The sequence below is a fragment of the Manacus candei genome, unplaced genomic scaffold, assembly GCF_025592945.1.
Source record: "Manacus candei isolate 608988 ecotype Guabito, Panama unplaced genomic scaffold, ASM2559294v1 h1tg000023l, whole genome shotgun sequence".
Taxonomy (NCBI): Eukaryota; Metazoa; Chordata; class Aves; order Passeriformes; family Pipridae; genus Manacus; species Manacus candei.
This window is the reverse complement of record NW_026138071.1, coordinates 13,726,936-13,741,675: the sequence shown is the minus strand read 5'-3', so window position 1 is coordinate 13,741,675 and position 14,740 is coordinate 13,726,936.

Below are 14,740 nucleotides of genomic sequence, written 5' to 3'. Positions count from 1 at the left end.
TGAACTGTAACAATTGGCAACTTGAGAATACATTCCAACATCTTTCAAAATCTTAGGTTTTGAGTAACAACAGTTTTGATAGTAGAAATACATCTTCCCACAGAACTGTGGTTTAAATTGCAAAATCAGAAACAGTGTTTGCTAAACATCCTTGGAACATGCTTTCAGCTTACAAGATGTGATGGCCATGGCCTGTGTAGTCAGGTCTCTGATCTTATTCCACATACCACTTGTGTGCCGTGTATTTTTCACAGAGTTGTAGATATGATGCTACTGATTTAATTGGAGAACAGACAAGAGTTTATTTATAAGAAATTACAACTATTTAAATTCAAGGATTATTTCTAGCCTCAGACATTTTTCCTTGGTTCCTGCTGACAGCACTAGAAATTTTGTCACGGTGTTGCAGAATTTGGCTTATTGAGTGTTCGAAACCCCACGTTTGTGCAGCATAATCGCTGGTGCTCCCTCTGCTGGTGGTGAAAGATGAAATTACAATCAACACCATGGATTTATAACTGTTCCATAATACAACATAAGATATTCCCAGTTTATATGTGTAAATTAGCTAATATCCACAGTTTTTGTGTAAAATTGAGCTCTGATTTATCTGATGTGTTCAGTGTGGCCTAGCTACTGCAATTTCATGTATTTTCAACCGTGATTCTTTTTATAAAGTACTAAACTGTCTCACGTAAAAAAAACCCCTCATTTTGAAACAATCATTAGAGAAAAATCAGGATGCAAACTAGCATACAGAATGGATTCTGTGAATGTATGGCCGATACCCCATTGCCAACAGAAATTGTTCAGGAGTACAATAACTGAAACAATAAACAGCTTACTCAGGAGATGTATGTGCATAGCATTCATATGTTTTCCCAGCTAAGACCACTCCACGCCTCCTACTAAATCTTTATTTAATACCATGTGCATGAAAGGTCTCCTTATTTTCATAATATAAATATGCTAAAGGGCCAAAGGACTGAATTACAGTATGCTGACAATTCTATAAACAAAAATTCTCATCCAAGGCAAATGGATGCAATGCCATATTATTCTAGAATTTAATCTGTGTATGCACCTTTCACTGACTTCTATAGAAGTTGCACTTGTGCATCTGGAAGAAGAATTTGAGCCTCAATTTAGTGTTTAGTGCACATTTTATACCTTTACACAAGAAGGAAAGCACACTGCAGTGAAAGTGTTGATCATTCAGACTCAAGGCATGCATGTTTCCCACTCATTATTCTCTAAACTGCAGAACACCAAAAAATATGTGGCCTTTAGGTCACAAAAAAATATGTTTCCCTCTTACTTCATATTTTTATGGATTAGGAAGCTTAGTAGTAATTGCTTTAGAAATCTGGTACTTAAATGGAAGATGATTCTGTTGTATGATATGCGATTTAATGACTTCAGCTTTTGCCATGCCACATGGAGATATTTGGTGAAGATTTTTAAACACCAACAGCTTCTGCTAAGCATTAAAAATGTGAAGCGTAATATAACAGGTGCAAAAGCAGTTCTTTAATGTTCTTGTGCTTTCCTCATGAGTTAGGTGGATACAGTATAGCCAAAGGGGATAAGCTGCCAGTTTAATATACTGTGGTATCTTCCACTTAGGAACTCTGACAGAAGCAGTGATACGTTATACTGCCACTAATTTTTCTTTAATGTTGCTTCTTCTGAGAAAGATGAATTTTCTTTCCTGAATTTCTCTGAGCTACTACTATAATTTGGGTTTCTGTTTCTCAAAAAATCCTTCTACGTTAAATAAGACGCAAATGTCCTTCTAATAAAACCACCTCTTACTGTTATCACAAGGTAAAAAGATAGGAGATAGTATGGAAGATTATTTTATGTTAGACTTGCTAGTCTACTTCCACTAGTAGCTGAAGTGTAATTTAGTATAATCTCCTTTTTCTTGTTTGTTTGTGGTGGTTTTGTTTTTTATTCTATCAGTGTACTCATTTTGTGTGATTCAAAGAATACCTTACTGATAAGCAGAGAAAGGAACTACGTGATGCTCTTAATCAGTTATGGGCAGCCAAAGGGGAAGTCCTTTCCATAATTTGACTAGCAACTACATGCACTACCCTGTAACAGAAATGGTGTATTTAATGATACTTATGAAGTATGTGTCTTTCCAGACCAATATCAGCAGTAACAAACAGAGAGGGCATTTTGCCTCATCCTTGTAGGTGTGCAATCAAGTGTAGTGCTTTTCTCAATATGGTTTTCAATGACTGAGTCACAGGGGTTTTCCATTGTTTCCAATTTGTGGTTAAGTCCACTGTTTTTTAATTTCCAGTTTCAAATTAAATTAACAGTTCCTCCCTTTCATTATGCTACATCATTGCACTCCCAGAAAAAAAAATTAAAAAATAAAATTAAAAAATCTATCAGCAAACAATTTTGGCATGATAGTTATCTGTAAACTTGCATAGTTTCCTCAGCTCAAATAATTATTTTGCTTATCTTTCTGAATTGTCAGTTAAGTATTCAGTGCTTCCCATGTTTACTGCTTTATCTTTAAAAGTTTTGGGATGTTTTTCCCAAATGGACATTTCTGAAGGATGCTTCTGAACTCAGATGCCCATACCCATAAAACGAATAGAATAAAAATAAATTTGGTTATTTAGAAAACACACAATTGTCCAAGATCCCTTTTCATAAGTAAAAACAAGTTTGTAACTGAAATAAAAACATACAAAGGAAGAGGGGAGAAGGCAAGGAAAGCTAAGTGACTATTACATGCACTTTAATGAGATTGCCAAGTTAGTCTTTGATTTCTCAGTCTGACTATTTTTCAAGTATAGATTATCTTTCAAAAAGATTTCAAGGCTGGAAACTAAAAGAGATATAGAAAGAAACACTTTCAGCATCACAGAGTAGCCACAAACTCCTTGAAATTCAATATTGTAGGTAAGAAGGAGCTGACTAGATATATAAAAGCTAAAATCTGTTATCCGGGAATGAGATTACAACGTCTTATAACCACTCTTTGTGTGTGAATACATTAGAATCTGGTTAAAGAAAAATAAATTGCCTATTTTTAAAATTGATGGAGAGTACAGACCAATGGAGAATATTTCTGGATGGCTATTATTTACCTTATTTCTTCCTAATACTGTACAGAAATATTTTAAAATATAAATTCTAATAAATACAATAAAGACACTTTAATGTACACTTCATTATAGGTTCTAATAACATAAATATGTTAACATACCTATTATTTCCTATTCATCTTGGAGCACACATAAAAATCACTTTCTAAATTAAAATCAAAACTTCACTTAGGAATTTCACTTTCTTTGAAAACAATTAAGAATACTCATGAGTCGCATCCATAGCTTGTTTTTAGCACAGAGCTATAATGTAAAGTAAGTTTCCTTCACTCTGTAGGGATTGATTCTCCCTTGAAGCCTGGAAAAAATCATTCCAATAACACCTGAAGGATCAGTAGAGGATAGCGCTTTAATTACAAGCAAGAACTTGGGCCAAAAAGGAGCTTCTGTAATTCTCACAGTGCTCATTACCTTTGGCTTTCTGCCTTAACTACTGGCATGTACTATATCAGGTGTATAAACGTTCTGCATATCGTTGTTGCATATTCTCCACACTTAACCTCACTTGGCAGTGCTCTGCTTCTCCTCCTCTGCTGCCTTTCACCTTGTGAAATCATTATGTCGTTTCCATTTACATAAGGTGGATCCCAACCACTTCTGAATTACAAGTCTTTGAATGGCGCCATCTTTGCAAGGATGTGAGTAGCTGCACTACGAACAAGGACACAAAATTCCTTGCCCAGATTCTGGATTTCTGAGCTGTGCTTGTCTTGATTTCTATAGAAAAAATGCTTTAGCAAAAGTTGTGCAGCTGAAACAAATGCCAATGAGTTTTTTCCAATTCACTCTTCATAAAAGCTCATAAAAATGACCTTTGTGTCAATTTGCCAAGGAAAAATATTTCTAGCTAAAAGGTGCACAAATCCAGAGAAGTCGAGAGGATAAACTCAACATTCTGTTTTTGCATCTGGCTTATATCAGTCAGTAGTATATGATGTGATAGTATCATAGAAGTAAAGAGCGTATGGAGGGATTCTAACACTCAGTTACCACATCTGTCTCTCTACATTATCATCATTAGAGTGTTTAGATGTAATTTATCTCTCTTTCCATTCGGAAGATTCATGTTCCCTCCCATGAACTGGGCATCAGCCCAGCCGTGATGGGCTGTGTCCATAGAGGAATGCCTTCACTTCGACACCTGCTAGTAGCCATCATCAGCTCAGCAAGCTCTGCTTAGCTCATTTATATATTTGTAATCCTTAGCCAAGCAAGTAAGGAACCAGTGTATGTTTCTCTGATATGGAAACAGCAGAGAAAACTAAGGGAAAGAAAGATAAAGGTACGTCCACTCTTACACAGCTGACAGATTTTACACTTCAGACATACCAAAACTTAGCAAAGCTGGGTTCTGCTTTTAATTATTTATAAATAGAGTGCTGCTGGGGTTAAGGCCATTGGCTAAGGCACAAGAGACCAAGAGTGAGTCACTAGCAACAGGTACAGTCTGACACTGGGCAAATCAATCTCTCTGTCCCAGAGTTACCAAATAGCTTGTGTATTTAGACTTCATGTTCCTTTGGGCAGGGATTGACTTATTACATTTTTGGCAGCATTCAGTACCCTGAAGCCCTGATCTCAATGATGTCGTCTGGTTATTAGCATAATGCAAACAGTCCCATCTATGTCTCTGCTCTCTGGCCTAAATCTTACCAAAAAATTTTGTATATAAAAAGAAGCTGAGGAAAAATACCTAGATGGAGCACAGAGAATTTTCCTTTCAGGTAAAAATTTCTATTATGTTAGAACCAAATTGTGTATTGCTAATCAAGGCATAACAGGAAAAACTGGAGCTGAAGCAACCCTCTTTGTCCAACTCACTGGCATTGATGGCAAAAGCAAAAAGCACTAAGGTGATCAGAAATTCCAGAGTATTGTTGCAGTGCACACTTTGTCAAGTCTGATAACTTCTGGAAATGGTTGTTAAAGCATACTTGGAGAAAGGTACAAGTATCCCTATTTTCTCAGTCTTCTACCAGGGAGGATAATGAGGATGGCCTGTACTTCTGCCAGCCTCATCTTACTGGGATGTGTAGGTGGGGTGATTCCTGCAGTATGTGTAAGAGTCATCACGTGAGCTTTTATCTAGAAGCCAGCCTGCACAGGCTGTGATGACACATCCAGTTGCAGCATACACAGATGTTAGATACAAAAGAAGACTAATTTGAATCAGGAGATCTGGGTTCTGTTAGTGACTCTGCTATATATTTCCTGTATTGCTTTAGGCAAGGCATTCAGGGCCTGATCCAGTTTCCATTTAATTCCACAGCATGGTTTTCTCTAGCAGTACTCTGAGCTGGATTAGACTCCTAGCCTGTCACTTTCCCAGGCTCTCCATATTCCTCAGAGGTACAATATTACCTGCTCCATAGGTGCTTGATATGGCTTAAACCATTTCCTTCTAAAGGGATTTGCTACTTAGGCATATCATGAATATGCAATTGAATTAAATTCTCAATTCAGCAAAACCCTCAAACCTTTAATAAGCTTCAATCAAATAAACACATACTGGAGAATTTCAGGTTCTGTGTCATTAGGTGTCAGTACATAGTCTTAAACATGCAAGAAGGTAAATTATTTCAGTGGAACTACTTAGGGACCCAACATTAAGAATACCTCAAAGTACCTTGCTCAAGGATGTATTATCTATCATAACCATACACATGTACTTGAAGCTAAGCATCTGCTTAAGTCTATTGCTCAATTTGTCCCTGAGAGCTTAATACTCACACACTTTCTAGCACAGAAAACAAACATTTGAGCCTAGAAGATACTAAAAATAAACTACATTTGATTATATGAAAGATCACAAATTATTATTTTAATCTTTTTAATAAATCTAAAGAAATAAAGAAAATTTAAGGTCAAGTAGCCCATGCTAATTTCCAGGAATCTTGCTTACCCTATAACCCTTCACTTTTACGTAACATTGAAATCACAATACGGATGTGTAGTTTGAAGTAATTGCGTTGGTGGTCCCTTCGTGCTTTCTGAACATCTAACAGTTAGCTAAGCAAACACACGTGACTGATTAAAAGAAGAAAGGGAACTATTTTTACAGGGATCATTAAAATTTAACTGCCATCTGGCAGGGAATGATTAGAGAAGATCAAAATTAAGGCAGTCAACACAAATACTGTGTGGATACCTCAGGGAATTAATGTGGATAGAAGATGGTGGACTTGTGGCTATGTTAAGAGACAGACAGAGAAGGAAGTGGTGAACACATCCTTTATGACTGCTGCCCTAATGGCCATATTCACAGAAACAGGAGCAGAGAAAGAAGAAATCAAGAACACCTGGGTATAATAGGACGCTTGCTGTCATAAAAAAGAAAGTTAAAGCATTATACAAGAGCCACACCATTGTTGTTCCTCAACAAGCCAGGAAGGAAATTTTTATTGTGGAGGTGTGTTGCAGTTGGCAGGTAGTTAATATTCAAATTACCCTACTATCTTTACATAGGCATTTTAAATAGGGTCTGTAATAAATCTTTTAATTGAAAGACCTTACAGAACACAAACCTGTGGTTGATCTAACTGAACACTGGATGTCACTATTTATACACACTATTACTCATTTTAGAGGCATTAAAAACACAATCCAGCCATGAATTGGAGCAATCCAGACATGGCTTTTTCAAATTAGCTCTCTTTAATTATTGGTGTTCTTGAGATAGCAGTTCAATGAGCCAAAGCTTCCAAGCTGCCTGAACGTGCACAGGTCATTTTTTACAACTACTCAACCGCCTGCCCTGGCAATGTTGCTGTTAGGTGTTCCCTAACAAGAGTACCACATCTGACTTCATATTTTACAGGAAAAATTTGAGGTTTGTACAGAGAGATAAGGGACTGGCTGTTTACTGCAACATATCATAGCTAAGACTGACCAGGCAGCCTTATAACTCTGCTGTTGTGACTGGTAAGAAACAATCAAAATACTACTCACCCAAAACTCCAACAGCCCCTGCATGAGGCAGCTCCTGGTCTGACTGTGCTGGAGTAGAACCTTGTTTCCACCCCTCATGAGCTATTGGGTTGGAAAACCCCTGCTCCCTCAAGCATCTGCCTTGAGGTTTGTTTTATTCTGTGGCACTAATAACATACACCTCTTCTGCCACTCTGCTGCCCTTACTTGAGGAACAGGTGATATCTAAGGTATACAATTATTATGAGGGAGCACTTTTAGGAGACAGGGGAAGGTAAGAAAAAGAAAATTAAAAAAAAAAGAATATCTCTGAGTCCAAGTGGTATGGGACAAAAATCAGTGCTGATAGTCCACAAGGTCAGGTTAGCTGCCAAAAAGACTAAGGACAGAGACAGGTGAGAAGAGGCAAAGATTAGTAACAATTGATACAATAATGTACTGTGAAATTGTTTCTTGAGCTCAATACAGTATTTTGAAGCTGGGCTTTTCAATAGCATAGGAGAAGCACATTAAGTATGTTTCACAGCTTATGATATCTTGTCAACTGTACCCAATTGGACAAACATGCTAAACAGCAACAACATTATCAGAAATATACACAGTGCTGTTCTGAAATGTACAGTCAGCATAAATGTTTGGTAATCCTAGACCTTGATTCCCAACAGAATTTTTCAGTATATTCATGTGTCTACTTGTCACTCTGCATCCTTGAAAATGCTAGGACTCTAAAAAACATCTGACTCTTCTGAACTTTCTTAAATTCATCAATCTTTTAGAGAGAGGTAAAATATAACTAAAGACAGCCTTAAGTGTTTTTTGCTGATAAAGAGAACGACTGAAAATACCTTTCACGATTTGCAAAACTGCATTTTTATGCAGGGCATGTGAACATGGTCCTTCCTAGTGCTATACTGCGAGTGTAGTACTGCCAAAACACTATGGGTGTCAAGAGGGTTGCATTTTTTGGTTTATTTTCCACAGATCCTGGGTAAACAGCACAATGTCTAATTATGACTAGAAATATATGGCTGGAAATTATCTACCCTGAATCTTACTTTATTTCAAATAGTGTTTTTCAAGAAATATTCTGGGCAAAATATTCTTTTGCTTAACTACAAAATTATATTTTAAAATTTGAGCACAGGTTGCTGTCCAGTTGAGGCTTGTGAACAGGTTTTACTCTTTCCTAAGCCATTTCTAAGCCATTTCTAGCCTTACACAGAACAGAATAATTCTGCTAACACAAGTAATGTGTTCAGTGGAGTAAAACAGGAGTCAAGTACAGCTATAACATATTAATATGATACTAAGGTGATACTAATGATCTACTATATGATACTATTAAAATGTATCTTATATAGAGCTTTATATAGACTAAAAATTTTAATAAGAAGTATAATTTTGTTATACATATATGCCACTTTACAATTGTGTGGGGACAGAATATGCCTTATACACAAATCTGTTGAGAACCTGGAAAGCCAAATGTGGTGCAAAAAGGCAATGGTCTATCATTCTCTCCTCAGAATACACCACAGACACCAAGCAGTCAAAAGCCACCTGAAAAAGCAGTGCAGCTGTGGTAAACTTCTGCAGTCTGTTGTCCCAGCTTTGATGCAGCAACCTGTTAAGACTGCTCAGGGCATATAACAGCCTATTGTTCACTCCTGTTAACAAGGTGCACAGCATTCATTCTCCACATGCAAAATTCGGATCATTAAGCCAAGCTGAAAGAGAAATACAGTAGACATTTGTTGATTTTTTTTTTTTTTTATGATGCCCACAAGCATCTACAGATGTGATCCCATGTAATGAGGCATGTGGCCTTAAGCTGCAATTATTTGCAAACAGCAGGATCTCCTGGCAAAAGAGATGGCACTTGCTGTGTTATGAAAGCTGTCCCTCTAAAACCATGTTTGGTTAGCACCTATGCCCTGTTGAAATTGGCATAGATAATTCCAAGTGGGAAGAATGCCAGCATGACAGATGGGAATGAATACAGGCATGCCAGAGAACCAGGATGTTCGTCAAGTCTAAGTATTAGGGACAGAGTCCTTTCCAAGAATTTAGAAATGGCAGGCTGTCCAGACTTTCTCTACTTGAGGTACGAAATATAAGAATATATGATCTCTTTTGTAACTACGAGCAAAATCAATTATAGTCATTTAAAAATAGCTTATCTGTGCCATGCAAAACATGATAGTAGTCAGCTGAATTAGAACAACTTTTTCTCTGGATTCAGATTGGCACCAGGTCCTAGAGTGTAGAACCTGTGTATCAGAGTGAAAAGGATTCCACGGGTTTTCTCCTAAGTGGTTTGCACTGAAAAGCTTTTGGATGATAATGAGTATTGTTCATTTATATACTGCCTTTCAGGCTGTGAGCCCAAAGCAATTTGCAAGTTTATGAGAATGTAAAGTTATAACTGGGAGGTACGTCATTTACAATTAAGCAAATGAATCTTGCATGTATTAATGGGCTATAGTCCTATCTCCCATCTCCTCTCCCCCCAGGGATCATAAACTGGAACTGTAGTCTCTGTGAAGAGGGTGGAGGAAGGCAAAATCCCTCTGCCACAGTCCTGACAGATATGCGTGCCCTGCTTTTCTCTTTACATGGCACAAACAGCCATAACAGATCAGTTATCCAAAACACTAACTTAATCTCCAAACAAGAATTACTAAATCCTATGGGGTTTTTTGCGCACTGAACAGCTACTTTCTCTATTTCTCTTTTCAGATTTTGAACAGCCAAAATATATCACCCAAAAAGACTTATCTATGATCATTTATGTGATTCTGAGAGATAGGAAGAACAAAAATTGCTTAGGTACTTCTGTTCAAAAACTAAGAATCTGGTGTTGCAATTCCCACTGCACAAAATGACTGGACTCCCAGAAGAGCCTACTAACAAAACATCCCTCCATTTTGGATTTGTTCAACTTCAGCAACCAAAATTTATGGATACCTCTGAAAAAAATATTGGCTCTAATATGGACCAATTCATGGCTGTCTGTTCTGTGTATCATATGAAAGGTACTATAACTGGGTTGCCGATCTTGTGTTCTAACCAGTGCAGCTAATAGTGTCATCTTACGGCTGAACCCTGTTTTCTCTTCAAAAGAGTTTTAATACTATTAGTAGGAATAAAAAGCATTGCTGAATTTATTTTCATTTAATCCAGTGATATTCTGTAGACTAGAAATCTATATGTGTGTTATCCAATGAACTGACTGACCATTTCAGGTATCAGCTCTTTTTTGCAACACAACCTTGAGTAATATCACGAGTCATCTCAATAAGAAACCTTAGTTAATAGATTTCATGTTCTAAAGTAATACATGAAGAGATACATTCATTCTAAATGTCCTGAATTTTCTGTGCATTTATAAAAATTACTTTGATTAAAAATCAGTGGATTGTTTTATTACAGCTTTTCCTCAAAGATCCATTTCTGAAAAATATTGAATAGACACACAATAATGATTTTTAAACACATGAGAGCTCACTCTGAATGTGGCAATCCTGACACACACAGTGCAATAGATGCAAAACATCAGTTGAGACTATTCATGAACCTAAAACTTCCTTAACTTAAAGTTACATCGCGAAGGTTAATGGTTGGACTCAATGATCTTTGAGGTCTTTTCCAACTTTAACAATTCTATTAGTCTGTGAAATACAAATAAAAGTTACATTAAAATAGGGAAGCATAATTTTATATACAAATTATAATTTTTGACATATAAAATTAATTTTAAAAATGCAAGATTATCTTCTACCTTGTGATATGCTGCGTTTTACAGTAGGGTAAAACATGTTTACACTGCTGTACATCATCCTGAAGGTAACCAGCAGAACCTGAATGTAGACAATAGGGCTTGTTATCCAGAGTGAGAGCAGCTCTACCAGTCTTTTCTGGCAAGATTTCTTGGAGTCTTGATCTCACTTTCCACCAGAATCCAATAGCTAGGATGGGAATGAGAACGCCTCTTTGCCATGCTGAATTTCTGCTATAGCAGAATGTTTTTCCTCTTGACAACATCCCATTTTGATGTATAATGGCTATTGTAGTAGCAGACCCTATATATATAATCACTGTGCTATTTAAAGCAGATTTTAAAGACTCAAAAATTACATTATAAGGATTATCATGATTTTGGATTCAAATTTTATTAATGTTCTCAACGATATTAGCATACATTGCAGATCTTGCCTAGTATGAACATGGTATAATGTTTGTGGCTAATGTCATCCATTTCTGGGACTCAGGTGTTAAAATAATCAATGGACTGTTGAGCAGAATGCTCTACAGCCTAAATTAGCTCTACTTGGTTAATTGCCTTCCGCTCTCCACCGAAGGGAGCTGTTGAGACTATAAAAAAATAATTTTAGAAAAAAAACTGCTTGAGTAAGTAGTCTGGAGGACAAAGATCACTCAAGAAACAGTTTCTACCTTTCTCCTGTAAAGGAGAAGTTTAGAATATGGAGAGAAAAACTTTATCTTCTGCATTCCTATAAAGCATCTCTTACAATTCAGTCAACTCTGTAGTTAAAACTTGCAACATTACTTGTATCAAAATTTGCTATCTACTAATAATCAATAAAGTAAACAGGTATTAAGAGTGTGCTACCAAGAGAATTTCTCCTTAAAGTAGAGCTATCTAATAATGGCTTTGTTTCTTCTTTCCAGATCTAAAATGGTTTAAATATTCTGGAGTGTATTAATTCTGCTCTATATACCTTCTTTCTACAGGCCATTACTCCAGTTGTATGAGAGGACCTATGCAGTCCTGAAGGGGAAGATTCAACTACACGGCTGTGAATGGAAGAGGTAGAACTGAAACGTGGCCCAAGCTGTGAAAAATGCTGAAAAACCCTGACTTTGTAAATCAATATCAATCAATGCCCTGCAAAGTACATCATAAATCTGGGTGTTCAAGAAGGCTAACACTGAGGTAATAACACCACCTTAAGTTTTAAAACATTTCACAAACATTAGGAGAATCTCAGGAGGCCTTTGATCCAATGTCCTCCTTGGGGGTCTTCCAACAATTAAGAGTTATTGGAATAGATTGGTTTTCCAGACACATCTCCTCCTCAAAACAGATTTAAAAAAAAAAGACTAGTGTGAGTGTGGGACATGTTTTGAGTTAATAATCCTCTGCTGGGAGATAAATTTAACCTGGAAGAACAGGTTTCAGTGTAGAAGGAGAACATTTTATTTAGGCTTTGGACAATGGGATTTCTCTTGACTAGCCAAGATTTCTCCTTCAGCAAATATAGAACGGACATTCATCTTTTATAAGTTATTAATAATAAATGTTGAACTTTCTCAGACCCTTCAGTGCAAAGCACTTACGACACGCTCATTTATTTAGCACTGAACAGGATTTTACTTGTTCAATTGAACCAATATGCAACTGCCATCATTTGTCTGTACCTGGAGGAAAAGCAACCCATATTTACCAGGCAGGCTTTCCAGTTTAAGGGTACTGTGCCCAGTTTCCTTATTATCTGCTTTCTGGACAGCTATAAGGCTCAGACAGTTCTCTTTTAAGAAGTCACCAGAAAAATGCCTTTTGAATGCAATATCTGTTCTGCTGATACTTGTGTGTCGTAACATTCAGAGCCTGATATGTGTGGATACCAATTCATTTCAGGGTTACAAACGAAACTGCATGTCACTATAGGACTGATTAATTACATGGTGTACCTAAGAAATGAGCTGCTTGGCAGCAAGAGTGAAAAAGACTGCTTCTTTTCTAAAAATAAGGACAAAAGGACTGGGAGAATCTTTATGGTTTCGTAGGAAGTGAAATCTGAGATTATCTTTTCTCTTTCCTTTCTGGGAAAGGAAAAGGCCAGACTAGTGAACCACAGCTAGTGGTCATTTGCTGTTCTTACTGCCCTGTCCCAAACCTGGCTAAGCAGCAGGAAGCTGTGGGAGAGGAGTGAACTGGCTCTTCAGGCACCATGTACTACTCAAACATCTGTACTGCTCAAGTATCTTCCTCACCAGAGGCAAAATGGGGAGAAAATCTCCTCTGACAGCCTTTGCTACTGTGCACACGCATAACTGGTCCTGACGGGGGGAGACAGTTGAAGAACTGGGAATCTACCCTAAGAGATTTTGAGAGCCTAAGATAATATTCCAAGTAGAATAGATTTTAAGAAACGTGGTGAGTGACTAGAAATTACACTGTCTTTAGTGCATTGATGTCTTTCCCTGGGGACCTAACAGCAGGTCAACCAGATAGGAAACGGTGTGAGATTAACAAGTCTTTCTTTATGATCTGCTTGAATTAAAATCAACATGGCCCCTAGAGATCAGTAACTGCTCTTCTAAGTCCTCCTGAAAGTGAAAGCTGAGTCACATTCAAAATACAGAATAACCTGTTATGCCTTAAAAGCAACAATCAACAAGTGTTTAATGGTGGTTCTGATGTTATTCACAACAAAGAGCTTGTGAATGCATTTTTTTGCAAAACATTCCAGGGCGGGAATCGTGACACAAGAGGGCACTTTCATGAATGAAGAGTTTCCATTTAATGCATCTTTGAACCCATGTGAATTTGTACAATGCATACTGTGTCCTCTCCATTCCTGAGAGCTGGGGGAAGATCTGTGTCATACCTGGAGGCCCAGACCTCCACTTTCCCAAGAAGAAAGTATGTCTCTGTGCTGTACTTCCTTCCGTGAACAAGTGAATTCCTTTGTTGTAAACAGCCTGCTCACTGCTACACTTCCTAAGGTGAAGTACCCTACTTCATAAATGGTGTACTCTGTATATTAGTGTACAGCAGCATGTCACATTTAAGTCATTCCAACTCTACAGCATCCGCGTTTGCTTTCTGGTTTTATTAATGAATAAAATGGTGCCGGAAATATTTGTTCCCACGGTAGCATATAAATTGAATTTTATTTTTTTTAAGTGAAAAGTTCTGCCTAACCATTAAAGGGTTTTGCCATTGATATTTATTTCTTAGTGTTTGACTGTGAAAGAACCACATGGCAGGCACAGCAGGTCTGCCGATGTGCACCTCAGTTCCCAAAGAATGGGTGTAAGCTGTGAAAGGAAAAATAAAAAATACAAAACCACCGGCAACCTCTTTTGCTGGCCTTTACAGGCTGATTTTATACTGCTCTGTAACTAAGACTCTGGATGAACACTGGAACAAAACCAAGCTTGCTATTGTATTGAGGCAGGGAGCACAATGCTGGAAAATTCAAACCGTACTGTTTCTCACCTTCAGGCCTATAACTGAGTACACCTCCACTGTACCTGAGGATCAGAAGACACTGTGTTGTAGGTTATAAAAGGAAAATTATCATTTACATTAGTACGCAGCTGCTGAAAGTACCTATTGGTCATGTTTGGTGGTGGGTGTTCAAGCTGCTGATACGGAGCATGTCAGCTGGGTGGCACCTGTGTTTTAATCCATGACAACAACATAAATCGTCCATGTAAGTTTGCAGGAGACCAGCAGCTGAGTCCTAAGAGACTGTGCTATGTTCCCATCCCTAAAAACAATGCACATATCCTCTTACTTGTTCCCTTAGAGGCAGTACGCTACATACAGACCATTTAGAATTTATTTTTATGGCACAGATTGTATCAAGTGAAAATTGTGCAATGACTTAAATACATTTCCCAAAGTTTTACATAAAATGTGGATT